The following is a 14676-nucleotide window of genomic DNA, read 5'->3' on the forward strand; positions in this document are numbered from 1 at the left end:
CCCACCCCTGGGCTGGCCCTCCTGGCCAAGCCCTCCAGTTACCACTGGAGAAATCATACCCCAAAGAGAAAAAGAAGGTGCCCGAAGTCTTACGAAGAGAGACTCCCTACCCCCCTCTTCTCCCCTGTACTGGCTCCCACATGGCAGTGACATCCCAGGGAAATGGCTCCACCACATTCCTCTCACTCTATCAACTGCCTGAAACATGGCCATCTGAACTGCCTGGCATGCTCTGCAGCTGCAGTTCAGTGGAGGAGGCACTGGGTCAGAAGTCATCAGCACTGGACTAACTGCCCCGGAAGACTAGTTTATGCTAAAAGCATGCCCATTCCAGTTTTGACCACCCTGCGTCAGCAATGTCTGGCAACTTCTATATGAGATGGACCTCAGACCTACCTGGGGTGACCTTCTGGAAGCACTTTGCTGTAGTCTCCCAGTTCCTTGACTTCCATCCGTCCATCAGCCTCCACAGGCCATGCCCTTAATTACGACAACTGCCTGACTTTTCCAGAGCCAGAAAACCCTAGTTAATCATTGCCTTCACTGCAGGCACTGTGAGAGAGACCTAAGAATGGTCTCTAGAACTGGAATCCTAGAGTCAGGAACCGGGACATTTGGGCACAAGTCTGTGCCCCTCTGGACCACTGTCTCCCAGGCTCAGCAAAGAGCCTGGTGGTCTTAGGCACGAAGGTTCCCTTCTTGTGACAGCATGAGCAACTAGGGCTAGCTGTCAGTATGAAAAGTCTCTCTGGGTAAGGGCCCCCAGTACCCTGGATTCTTCAAAAGGAGGCAGGATACCTATCCTGGGAGGCCATGCCTTCTCATCCCCCGGCACCCAGGAGGGAAGAACCCCCCAGGTCCACCTCTTTCTTGGCACCTACCCAGAGCTGTTTCTCTGGCTGCCTCCTGCACCACCGCTGTCCTCTAGATTTTTCGATAAATTACTTTTAATGAAGCTGAGACCCTCACTGTCCCTTGAAACATCACAGAATGGTGGGCAACGCTGTTCTAATTTTTCAAATCTCTCAAAATCAATAGAAAACCACACATAAGACTAAATTTCTGGATAATAACATTAAACATTAACTTTCTTGGTTGGACACTTTTCCATATTATCTACTAAAAACAATCCACATTAAAAATTTTTTTTCATTTATTAAACTTGTGAGACACAATTCATTAAAAATGAACTCTAAACTTAAAAGTGACTCCTTGAAGCATAGATTTGGCAATAGATAACTTTTTAGAAGGTCCTGGCCAGTATCCTGATCTAAAATGTAACTCTCTCTTTGTCATCTACTATTAATAAAGCACCTGATAAATCATTCCCATTTGAACTCCACACTGCCACACAAAAAATCAAAATAGACTTTTTTTTTCATTTGAAAAACTGAGAAATTGAGATTATGAAGAAAATGACACCTGTTCAGTCAAGTCATAATGATGGAGCTAGAAGTTCAATCTAGTTTTCTTACCTTTAGGTTTTATTAACAAAATAAAATAGATAAGATCTTAGTTCTGCAGCCGGAAGAAAATGGGTTAAAATACTGGCTGTGCCATTACATGCTGGAGGGTACTGGACAAGTTAGGTAATCCCTTTATCAGTCATTTTCTTTATCTTTAAAACGGGGATAGCAATCGTGTCCATGTCAGTATTGGTATAAGAATTAAATAATGACCGAAGCAAAGTACTTAATATAGTCCCTGGCTTGTAATAAGCACTCAGTAAATGTTTGCAAATGTAATCAGCCTTGTCTTTTCTCCTCAATAGAGGGAGCCTCAGGGAAGTGGTAAAAGCTTGGCTTTGGTATCAAACAGATGCTACCTGATTTCTGTTTTATCACATGACCTGTAAAGGCATTACTTACCTGTAACCCGTTGGCCAGTTTTGTTATGTGTGGAGCCTTAAGGAATATTCTGAAGATTAAAGCTCTGATCTACAGAAGGGAGCATTTAATAAATGTGCAATTTCTTTTATTCTACCTTGAAACTTCTGAAAAAAAAGTTTATGCACTAAGTACTTAATTCATCCTATGCATTTTGCCCTAGTGTTTACATAAACCATCGTATTGAACACTGTATCACCAGCACCTAGGACAGTGCCTGCATCTTAGTAGGCACCCAACAGATACATGTTGAACTATGTATTTCATGCAATGGGAGACAGAATTCTCTGCAGCTTAGGATGGCCAGAGAAGACTCCATGAAGGAGATAGAATTTAAGTGAATCTTGAATAATATTTGGAAAATATGGTCACCATATAAGAACAGTGAATGATAGCTGGGTGACTTGCTCATGAGATCAGCAGCCCACGAAACCTAAACTTTAATTATGTGGAGGAATGATGACCCTTGTAGAAGTCCTAGAGATGATATCTCTCTCTCTCTTTTTTTTTTAAGATTTTATTTATTGGGATCCCTGGGTGGCGCAGCGGTTTGGCGCCTGCCTTTGGCCCAGGGCGCGATCCTGGAGACCCGGGATCGAATCCCACATCGGGCTCCCGGTGCATGGAGCCTGCTTCTCCCTCTGCCTGTGTCTCTGCCTCTCTCTCTCTCTGTGACTATCATAAATAAATTAAAAAAAATAATAAAAAAAAAGAAAGGTTAAAAAAGATTTTATTTATTTATTCATGACAGACACAGAGAGAGAGAGAGAGAGGCAGAGACACAGGCAGAGGGAGAAGCAGGCTCCATGCAGGGAGCCCGACTTGGGACTCGATCCCGGCATCTCCAGGATCATACCCCGGGCTGAAGGCAGCGCCAAACCACTGGGCCATCGGGGCTGCCCATCTCTCTCTCTCTTTTTTAAGATTTATGTCTTTATTTGTGTGTGTATGAAAAAGGGAGAAAGAGGGCTGAGGGGCAGAGGAAGAGGGAGAGAGAGAGAATCTCAAGCAGACTCCCCGCTGAGCATGGAGCCAGATGTGGGGCTCAATTGTAGGACCCTGAGATCATGACCTGTGCTGAAATCAAGAGTTGGATGCTTAACCAACTGAGCCACCCAGGCACCCAAGAGATAATATCTTTCAAATCCGACACAGGAGATATTCAGCATTCCAAGGCAGGAGCAATACAAATCCTAGAAAGAGCATAGGGAAAAATGAGTGCAGATTGGTAATTTTGGAAATGGAAAAAAAATTAAAGTTATCTTTTCCATCTTTCAAAAGTAGTGGTAGAATGGTTCATTAGGCTGTGTTCACAATTCTGATTTAATGAAATTTCAAAAAACCAGTTTCTCCTTCATATACTTTCCTTTGACTCTAATTTTTCTTTCTTTTTTTTTTAAGATTTTATTTATTTATTCATGATAGACAGAGAGAGAGAGAGGCAGAGACACAGGCAGAGGGAGAAGCAGGCTCCACGCAGGGAGCTGATGTGGGACTCGATCCCCGGTCTCCAGGAGCGCACCCTGGGCCAAAGGCAGGCGCCATACCGCTGCGCCACCCAGGCATCCCCAACTCTAATTTTTCTATATGACTATAATCATCCCATTAATGTTAATGAATATTCTAGGCATACATAAAAAGGAGCTCTGGGAGCGTTGCTATCTTGTAACTATGGGTTGCAATAGGAGGTAAAGTTTTGTTTTAATAATTGGAAAATATTCAAAGGCATTGGGCTCCTACCTGAGGTAGGGGAAAGACAGCTTCAGAAAGTTCATTGAGTTTTCTTCTGCATGGCACCCTCGATTTTGGGTCCAAAGTTATCTCACTGCTAGAGGTAGGCTGTGTTAGGTAAGAGTTCAAAGTGCTAAGGACATGGAAACTATTATCAACAGAGGTTTTTGAGAGGCATAGGTACATGCATCTTGGTTTTGAAATTTCCTTTTGAGGCAACCCTAGACTGTATTAGAAGACTGTCACTGATTTCTCTGTTGAGGTTGAAGACTTATGCTCTTTTCCCCCTTTCTGAGTCTCCTGGACACACTCCATCTGTATCTTTATCAGCTCTTTCTGTAGCTTTGATAAACTCTGCTTTCACCTCCACCTCCACCCCCTCAAAGAAAAGAACAGAATAATGAGGTTAATCTGAGAACTTCACATTACATTTTGACTGCTTACTTGAAAGACCTTTACCTATTTATTAACTTGTTCATGTCTTTATTTCATTTGTAAAAAACATCTCATTCCCATTCCTATTGACCATAATCTGGAGCTTGTCACCATCCAGAACTGCTATACTTAAAGTCTTCAGTTTTGTCAATCTACTTCCTGGCCCTGTAATTACCCCTCATCATCTGTTCTACAAAGCCCACACAGTTTATAATTCCAGGACACTTCTCCTTTATCTTCACCTATCAATGTTGTCAATAACTCACAGCCTTCCCCTCCAGCCATGATTCCATGCTTCACATTCTAACCTCTCCTCTCCCCAACAATCTAGATTCCAATCTGCTGCCACCACTGCCTCGTAAAACACCAGACATAAAAGAATCTAGTGTTTCCAGCACTGCACCAACAAAGTAAACTTCTACCCAGTGCCTCCCCAATTTCTCCTCTATTCTTAAAACACTTAGTCCTTAAGAAAATGTAGCTATTAGGGACGCCTGGGTGGCTCAGTGTTTGAGCGCCTGCCTTTGGCTCAGGGCGTGATCCTGGGGTTCCAGGACCGAGCCCCACATCGGGCTCTTTGCATGGAGCCTGCTTCTCCGTCTGCCTGTGTCTCTGCCTCTCTCTGTGTGCCTCTCATGAATAAATAAATAAAATCTTAAAAAATAAAAAATAAGATGTAGCCATCAAATAAAAGTCCTCTCTCCACATCTGTCTCTCAATCTAAAGATTCACTTGTTTCCAAACTCACTATTCTCTTATTTTTCCTCTTTTAAAAGAAGGGGTGTCCCTGCTCCTAAAGTTAATCTCTGCCTGAGCTCTTGCGTTTCTATCTCAGCCAATCTCTCAAGGCCTTTACCTATTAGTAAGCCCATCTCCCTCCCGTATTCTCAAATCTATATTTTCCCCCTTCCTATCAGCATTAAGGTTGCTTGAGTCTCCCCTATCTTAAGAACAACAAAAATTCCCCTCAACTCCACATTGGCCTCCTTCTACTATCATCTTCCTTTCCCATCCGGAACACCTACTCAAAAGGGTTATCTACTCTCACTTCACTTTCCAACAACCCCTCACTCTTCATACTTTTCTATATTGTTTCTGCCTTTACAAGTCTATTAGAATAGATGTTCTCACTAATGATTACAGTGATTTCTTAGAGTTAAATCCAATGGATCATTATCAGTCCTTGTAACTCTCTGTAGAACTTGACATCATTCTTCTGTTCCTTTCTCCCAGAATCTTTCTTTCCCTGGCCTCTGTGACATCATACTCCTCTGCTTTCTTTTGGTACTTTCTCTATTTTTCCTTGCTAACCCCTTTTACTCAGATTTTTCTTGCTAGCTTGTCTTCCTTTGTCTGTTTCTTAAACATTGATGTCTCTATGGGCCTGATTCATCATCAGCCCTCTTCTCTTTATTACAGACACTCTTGCCAGTCAATCCCATTAGTTTCCATGGTTCAACTTTCTACCCATAGGTTGATAACTCCCGAATGTATATTTCCATTCCAGTGGCTCTTCTGAGTAACAGGTTCATACTTGCAACTCCTCTTGGACAGGTATGTCTGCCTTAGTTTGCAGAGCTATTGAAAACTATTTTGTAGTTGTTATGGTGATGGTGGAAAGGGACTGTGGAGACCGTGGTGCTGGTGTGGTAATCTGCAATTGAGAACATTTAGTAAATTAGACCTTTTGAGCTAATGTGCCCTAGATAAATTGCTGTGATATGAAAGAGTTGGAGACCTATTAAATCTTGATCCCCTACCCCTAGGGATGTTAGGTGTGATATTAGGCCAATTTCTCTAAACCTAACAAAATACTATATACTGGTTGGTTTAAATTACAGAATTTATTTTTTCACAGTTGTGGAGGCTAGAAGTAGTGGAGGCTCCTCCAGATCAGGGTGCCAGTGTGGTTGGGTTCTGATGAGGCCCTCTTGCTGATTTACTGAAGGTCATGTATCTTTTTTTTTCTTTTTTTTAATAAATTTATTTTTTATTGGTGTTCAATTTATCAACATACAGAATAACACCCAGTGTTCATCCCGTCAAGTGCCCATCTCAGTGCCTGCCACCCAGTCACCCTCACCCCCCGCCCACCTCCCCTTCCACTACCCCTAGTTCATTTCTCAGAGTTAGGAGTCTTTCATGTTCTGTCTCCCTTTCTGATATTTCCCACTTATTTTTTCTCCTTTCCCCTTTATTGCCTTTCACTATTTTTTATATTCCCCACTGAATGAGACCATATAATGTTTGTCCTTCTCCGATTGACTTATTTCACTCAGCATAATACCCTCCAGTTCCATCCACGTCAAAGCAGATGGTGGGTATTTGTCATTTCTAATGGCTGAGTAATATTCCATTGTATACATAAACCACATCTTCTTTATCCATTCATCTTTTGATGAAGGTCATGTATCTATCCTCACATGATGGTGGGCTGGGGCAGGGTGAGGAGAGAAAGTTTTTTCCTTCCTCTTCCTATAAGGCTACAGTCCTATCAGATAGGACCCTACCCCTTATGATCTCATTTAACTTTAAATATCTTCACAAAATCTCTATCCCCAGAAACAGTCATGTCAGAGGTTAGAGCTTCAACAGGGACATAATTCGGTCCAAGATTGAACTCAACTTCATACTAAAACCAGCTCCATTTGCTGTGTTCTCAATTTTAGGGAGTAGCACCTGAGACAGTATAACGCACCCAAGTACTAGTAAAGAAAACAGATGCTACAGCCAATCTTCTTGGGCTCAATTCCAGGTTCTAATCTTTCACTGATAATTTGTCCTTGGGATCCACTTCTGTCATCTGTAGATGGGTTTATTATGTAGTATCTATCTCATAGAAATGTTGTTAGAATTAAATGAGTTGATACAATTCTTGAGATGGTGGCATGCCCATAGATAAGAGTATTAAAACAGTGTTTAATAAACATCAGCTGTTCTTATTATCATCCACCTTATTGATTAAACCAAATGCCTGCAAGCCATCCTTGACCCTTACCTTTTGCCCTCCTTACCTTTTAAGTAAAATTATTTACTTAATTTCCAGGTTCTACATTCCTTCATTCTTTAATCTTTTCCCCAAGCCAGTAACCATAATTCTGAATTGCTAGAATATATTAACCAATCTCCCTTGCTGTTTGTCTGCCTTCCTTCTGATTTATTCTGTCCCCACATCTAATAGTGGTTTTCCAAATATGTGAATTTCATGTCAGTTCTATGCCTAAATCCATTCAATGGCTACCTATCATCTTTATAATGGTTTACAAGATCCTTTGTGATCTTTCCATGGTCGCTTTGTATCCTCATTTTCCTCCCTCACAAATTTTCATTCCGTGTGGTAGCCACACCGGCTCTGTGCTTCAAGGTGGTGCTTTCCAAGAAACTTTTCTACTTCATAACACACACAAAGTCATAATACATATAATGCACATGAAGAGAAATCAACAAGGTTGCTTATGTTGAACAAAAACTTGGGACGCCTGGGTGGCTCAGTGGTTGAGCATCCACCTTCGGCTCAGGGTGTGATCCCAGGATCTGAGATGAAGTCCCACATCGGGCTCCCTGCCTGGAGCCTGCTTCTCCCTCTGCCTATGTCTCTGCCTCTCTCTGTGTGTCTCTCGTGAATAAATAAATATATCTTAAAAAAAAAAAAGAACAAAAACTCAACTGAAGAAATTTGGAGATCTAATTGGCTTTTACTAAGCAATTCGTGAATCAGGCAGCATTTTGTCTAGCAAGTAGAGGGGAGCTCCAAGGAGTTGTAAAAATGGAAGGTTATTGGGGATCCCTGGGTGGCTCAGTGGTTTAGCGCCTGCCTTTGGCCCAGGGGCAGTCCTGGAGACCCGGAATCGAGTCCCACATTGGGCTCCCGGCATGGAGCCTGCTTATGTCTCTGCCTGTGCCTCTGTCTCTCTCTCTATCATAAACAAATTTAAAAAATCTTAAAAAAAAAAAAAAGGAAGGTTCTTGTATGAAGGACTTTGAGGCAAGAAAGATATGAGCCAAAAAAGCAAGGTCGCCTTCCCCTAGGGGGAAGGATAGAGGATTTTATAAGATGGATTATGTCATCTTCCTTGGAGGAATAGAAAGGGCGCCTATGACAGATTACTTTACTGGTGCTGATCAGAAAATTCCTGACTGACTGATTAACACTTACATTTCTGGGGGAGCTTGAAAGGCAATTGGGTTAGGTATTAAGCCCTGGTGTGATGACTTGGCCTAAGAATGACATTTTGGGCCTGTGATTTTCTTTTTAATATTGTGTCTAGGGGCAATTGGCCCCGATTGCATCTAGCCCCCTCTCCCATCAAGAGTTGGTAAATCAAGATTCAAATATATCTGTAACTCACATCATAACACTAGATCTAGGGCACATTAGCTTGAAACCTCCGAATAATACACCAGATGTTCTGAATTACCAATTATCACACCAGTATCATGATCTCTTCTGCCTGTTTTCTACAGTCAGCATAACCATGACCAAAGCTCCTCTAAAATTCAAGCCAATCCTTCACATTTCAGTTTATAGATCACTTACTCTAGAAGACTTCACCTTATTACCCATTGGTCCGGGTCCAATGTTTTTCTTATGTGTTCCAAATAGCAGCTTGGGGGCAGCCTGAGCGGCTCGGTGGTTTAGCGCCGCCTTCGGCCCAGACTGTGATCCTGGAGACTCGGAATCGAGTCCCATGTCGGGCTCCCTGCATGGAGCCTGCTTCTCCCTCTGCCTGTGTCTCTGTGTGTGTGTGTGTGTCTCTCACGAATAAATAATTTTTTTAAAAAATGTGCAAATAGCAGCTTGTAACTCCCCTTTTGTAGTTTACATAAAAATATGCTCTTGGGGAACATGCTGCATATATCGATAATGCAGTAATAGATAAATGCCTAGGATCTAGTGGGAGCATAGAAAAATCTGCAAAGTGTACAAGAATCCAGTGTTAATGTAAAGTTAATTCTCATTAGTACCTAAAAATTCTGACCAGTGTTGTCACTTCCTGTACTTAATTAGGTAGATTCTTTATTGACATACTTAAACACTTTTTACATAGTAAACCAACTTCATTTTTAGCTAATGCAATTGCCTACCTTAAGTACCAGTATAAACTAGCAAGATAATCACTTTCCTTTAATAATCAGGAAGATGTAGCTTTGGATATGCCTGGCTTTTGGCAGCAGCACCAGAGTAAATCTAACTAAATGGTAGATATTTACATGCAGGTTCATTTTGGGGGAAAATCTTTAAATGCTCTCAAACATCAGAATCTCCACATATAAATGGAAATTCCACTAAACCTTCCAGAAACAATGTGTATTAAATGCATGATTAATTTATCCTTTTGGATTTTTGACTCAAGTCTATTTCCAGCTGTGTGAATAATCGAGAATTAACTTGACATTTTAACATCTCTATTCTTGGAAATAACAACAGTTCCACTAATTCCTTAGTGCTTATTAAAGATAAACTAAAAAAAAAAAAATTAAACTCAGTTTATTTCACTTTTATTTTTTTTAAATATTTTTTTAAATTTTTATTTATTTATGATAGTCACAGAGAGAGAGAGATAGAGAGTCAAAGACACAGGCAGAGGGAGAAGCAGGCTACATGCACCGGGAGCCCAATGTGGGATTTGATCCCGGGTCTCCAGGATCAAGCCCTGGGCCAAGGGCAGGCGCCAAACCGCTGCGCCACCCAGGGATCCCCTATTTCACTTTTAATATCCTGTTAACATCTTTGGGACTGATTATATATATATATATATATATACACACACACACATATATATACACAGAAACACAAATTAATCCCTGTTCTTCCTTTAAGATAATTTATCTGATTTTGAATTATTATGTATTTTTAAGCAAAACTTTTACATAAGAAAAACAACAGATATGAGAAAAGTGGCTAGGGGTTTTGGGGTTTTCTACTAATACAAATCAAAACCATATCATTAACTGACCTACTCATTACACAAATAATGCAAAGGAAATTTAGGAAAATTGATTAGAATGAAATTAAAGCCAGCTGACTAGTTAACAAAGAGCTTTGAAACCCATTATTATGTTTGTGTGTGATCCTTTAAAGAAGAGGGGGTTAACCACATGACATTTTGAGGTTCTCCCAAAATTGTATTGCTATTCATCTCCTGTTAGCCGCCTTTTTGCTAACACATTCATAGCACCCCAATCATCAAGTAAAAAACAATATCCCTTGGCTCTACTTCCTTCTCTGGCCACCAGCTTATTTTCCTTTTTGCCTTAGCCAACCTTAGTTAGATGCCAACATTTCCTTTCCTTGTATATTTCCTTAACTTCTCTTTACTCTTCCACATTGAAGTCTGCCTTCCATTTATCTTTCTGCTGAAACTATGTTCACTGATATAACTGATAACCTTTTATTAATATTATCTAGGGAGATTATCTCAACCCTCTGTGTGCTCTAGGCAGTACTTGATAACTACTGAGTACATGACAGCATCTCTTCTTCCTTCTTTTGCTCATGAAATGGTAAAACCAAGACAGTGCATCTGGGTTCAGGCCCATCCAAGGATGATGGGATAAACAGTTGCTGGCCAAACAGCACATGAACGGACCGAGGACTGCAGGGCAGTCTGTGGTTAGTGTAGCTGTGCCAGCCACAGCCATAGTCTCTTTCTCAGATTGAACTCAAGTTCCCAAAGAGAGCTGAAAAAAAAGAAAGAGGACCTGACAAAGGGAAAAGGATTGAAAAAAACTGAACACGTATGTATAATTTGTAAGGTCATTCTCTGCTCTATTTGTAAGACTAGACTGTGAGCCAGGGTATGCTCATGCTTCTGAGGAACGCCACCAGGCTACAGTAGAAGCCCCATGGTAGCCATCAGAAAATCATTGGAATCATCGAGAAGTTATACTACCTATGGCTGAAAACATCTATTATCTTATGGGCTCCAGAAGCAATAATGAAACTTGATCCAGGAAGGTCTTGGAAAAAGACTGAAAGAGTATCAGGACTGCAGCCAATTGGCAGGTATCCACAATTGACCTTTATCTTGTTTGGCCTTTCTTCAAGAGAACTCTTCCCTCACCTCCAATCTACATGGTATTCCCCGTCTTAATGTTGCAATAGTGTATAGTTGCTTTCCCTCCAGTATGATATCATTCATAAATAGCTTCAGCATATAAGTATTTTATATACTATCTTATCTCAATTCCAATATAGTTAACACACTGTTATATTAGTTTCAGGTGTACAATATAGTGATTCAACACTGCCATACAACACCCAGAGTTAATCATGACAAATGCCTTCCTTGATCCCCATCACCTGCATCTACCCTACCACCACCTGGCTCCCATCTGGTAGCTATCAGTTTGTTCCTTATAGTTAAGAATCTGCTTCTCGGTTTGTCTCTCTTTCTTTCTTTTTTTTTTTTTTTCTTTTGCTCATTTATTTTATTTCTAAGTTCCATATATGGTAAGCGCACAATGCCATTGGAAACGTGGTATAGAATACTGGTATAGAGTCTAATTCTGGACCCATGACACTAGAGTTCAAATCCCAGCTGTACCTTTTATTGTCTGTGTGTCCTTGGGCAAATTACTCAAATTCTCTGTGCTTTAGTTTCCCCATATGTTTAAAATTAGGGCCACAGAGGGATGCCTGGGCGTCTCAGTCAGTTGAGCATCTGAGTCTTAATCTCAGGGTCCTGAGTTCAAGCCTCACATCGACTCCATGCTGGGCATGGGGTCTCCTTAAAAATAAATAAATAAAATTGGAACCATAGAATTGTTGTGCAGGATAAATAAGCTAATGATTAGAGAATGCCAGTAGAGATGTTAATTAAAAATTGCCCCCTATTAGGAGAGACTCTCAAGATTTTTTCCAGTGTTGAATACTCAGCATAGGTAAGTCTGACTAATGTTGTTTTCTTCGCAGTTGGCAAGTTGATATGTATGTATTTAAATAAACGCTGACATTTCCAACTAAATTTATCATTTTTATTGTTGGAATTTATTAAATTCCAATTAAAGTTATTAAGCTTACTCTAAACAAAGAGAAGCAGCAGAAGGAAATCACCTAATGATTAAACTAGCATTGCATGTATATCTACTCACCCACTCACTAGGAGGCTCGTCTTTGCTTCTAGCAACTGATGTTTTTTTCCTATTCTTGAAATTGATATTTTGGTCTTTGGGGAATTGGATACTTGTAGGTTCTTGCATCCCAGTTTCATTCAGACTGCTCCAGATCTGGTGGTTTTGTTGTTTTATGATCTCCTCTAATGTGCCATGTGGGTGAACAGGTCTCTGTTACCTTGAGGGACTAAACATAGATGATAGATAGATAGATAGATAGATAGATAGATAGATAGATAGATAGGGTTTCAGCTCTATTATTGAACTAACCTATTTATGACAGTTAAATGCATTTCCCCCTTTCCCTTTCCCACATAGCTTTCCAACCTAAACGTTGAGGGCAAAAATTCTCCTTAGACCCCCTGTTGACTGGGTTGTTTCCACCCTTGGGTCTTCTGTGTAATTTATCCCTGCTATATGCGAGCAGTGGCCGGTCCCTGCACCTCAGTACAGGCAGAGTTTCTAGGGGTCATCTGGGAGTGCAGTGAAGACCTCCTCTGACATGTAAAAGGTGAGGATGGGGTGACCGGCTATCATTTTCCCTTATGATGATCTCTGACTTAACACATGTGCATGAGTCATCTATGGCCCACAATATGTGCTTTCTCCAAAGCTGCTTCATGTATTTTAGAGCATGACACTTACTCTATCTTTTGTAACTGCCTTAAAATGTTATTTACATTACAATCTCATAGGAGAATTGCCACAAAACACAAAACCAAAAATAGAATAGAGGTGACAGAATGACAATCCCTTTACATGAGAAAGGGAGTGCATGCTCACCAATGCCATTCCTAACTCAGAGAGGCACCAGAAGTTGGTAGTTAGGAATTTCTTGCTGGTTACTTAAGGCTGGTTGCAGCCAGAACTCCGACCTGATGAACTGCATCTTGTCCTATCTTGCTTTTCATGGCTGTGGATAAATGTTCTATCCTGAAGACTCTTAGAGAAACCATATAACTGGGGTGCCTTGGTGGTTCAGTTCGTTGAGTGTCTATCTTCGGCTCAGGTCATGATCCTACGGTCCTGAGATCAAGCCCTGCGTTGGGCTCCCTGCTCAGCAAGGAGTCTGCTTTTCCCTTTTCCACTCCTTCTGTGCTCTGTCACTCTCCCTCTCAAATAAATAAATAAAATCTTAAAAAAAAAAAAAAAAAAAAAAAAAGAAAAGAAAAGAAACCATATAGCATACTGGAAAGCAGGCTGAGCCTTCATGGTAAAGAACAGGTACAGTGAGGTTCTGCATTTAGGAGCTAGAAAGGAATCTTAACAGTCATCTAATCAAAGTTCTGATTTTTTCAGATACAGAAACAGATCCAGAGAAGATGGAAAGCTACCCAAGAAAAGCATGTAGCCAGCCGGGGACTAGAGGCCTGCTTTCTTCACTGGAAGCTAGAATTTCTCCCACTTTGCCATCTTGCTTCCCCCATTCTTTGGAAGAATTCATCATCTGGCTTCACAGTTCTGAGAGGCTGAGTTCTAGGATCAGCAGTCAGGAAATTTAGATTTGCAGCCAGGCTGGCATAGTATAAACTACATGGGTTCTAGAGTAAAACCCCAGCTGCTACTTCTCAGCTGCATCAGCTTTACTAAGTCACTTTCTCACTTTCTCACTTTTTAGTTTCATTATATATCAAACATAGGCATCAGAGAGTTACTATATTATACCCAGCCTTGTATACTCAGCATATCTTTTTGCTCCTTCCCTACATTTGTTTCCCTCCAAGGGCTCCATGTCTTTGTCATGGCTTCGAAGGAAAGAAGGAAAGAAGGAAGGAAAGAAGGAAAGAAGGAAGGAAGGAAGGAAGGAAGGAAGGAAGGAAGGAAGGAAGGAAGGAAGGAAGGAAGGAAACTAGCTAAGTATTATGAATACATCATTTTAAAGGTTGCCCTTGAGTGTAAATCTAAGGAGAATTACTTATAATAATTATTCAATAATTACTGCCCGTTGCAACTTTAGGCTGGCAGGGCTGAAAGAAAGCATTTCAGCTTTCTGTTTTACTCAAGATTATAGTATTAGTAACCCCGAGTCTATTTACAAAAGGCAACTGGAATGGCGCAATTATTCAGATAAAAAACCAAGATAAAGACTAAGTTATTTTTCTAATTCTTTTAACTAGAGTCTTTCTTTTGGAAGACCCTATTTCTGTTCTCAGAAAAAAAAGCCAACAGTAAACAAGTTGAAACTAGTCTCTCCTTTCTCTCACATGAAAGCATAGAGCACTTGGTCTCTCCTAGTTCTCAATTTGAAAGGAACTTACAGAATGCAACCTTTACTTTTTCCTGCCCTGTTTCTGCTTTTTACAAGCCCAGCCCACTCCCTGTGCCCTTGAGGTCTTCCTCCCTCTTGCTCAATGAACTGACCTTTCTGTTTTCATCTCCTTTCTTGTCCTTCATCCATAAACATGTTAATCTTTCTCTCAATCTAAAAAAATAAGATAAAATTAGACCCTGCTTTTTCAGTCACACATCCTTTATACATTATCCCTCTCGTGTCCTTCACAGACAATTT

General features: G+C 40.7%; 1 long non-coding RNA gene across 1 annotated transcript; it reads left to right on the top strand.

Annotated features, from left to right (window-relative positions):
* The first annotated feature begins 5339 nt into the window (after window positions 1-5339).
* On the top strand, window positions 5340-14271 carry LOC112648523 (uncharacterized). The gene is made up of 3 exons (XR_003129101.3): window positions 5340-5606; window positions 10833-11058; window positions 13467-14271. It is a non-coding gene; the product is annotated as an uncharacterized LOC112648523 (long non-coding RNA).
* Window positions 14272-14676: the final 405 nt, after the last annotated feature.

The sequence above is a fragment of the Canis lupus genome, chromosome 7 (assembly GCF_003254725.2).
Source record: "Canis lupus dingo isolate Sandy chromosome 7, ASM325472v2, whole genome shotgun sequence".
NCBI classification, from domain to species: Eukaryota; Metazoa; Chordata; class Mammalia; order Carnivora; family Canidae; genus Canis; species Canis lupus.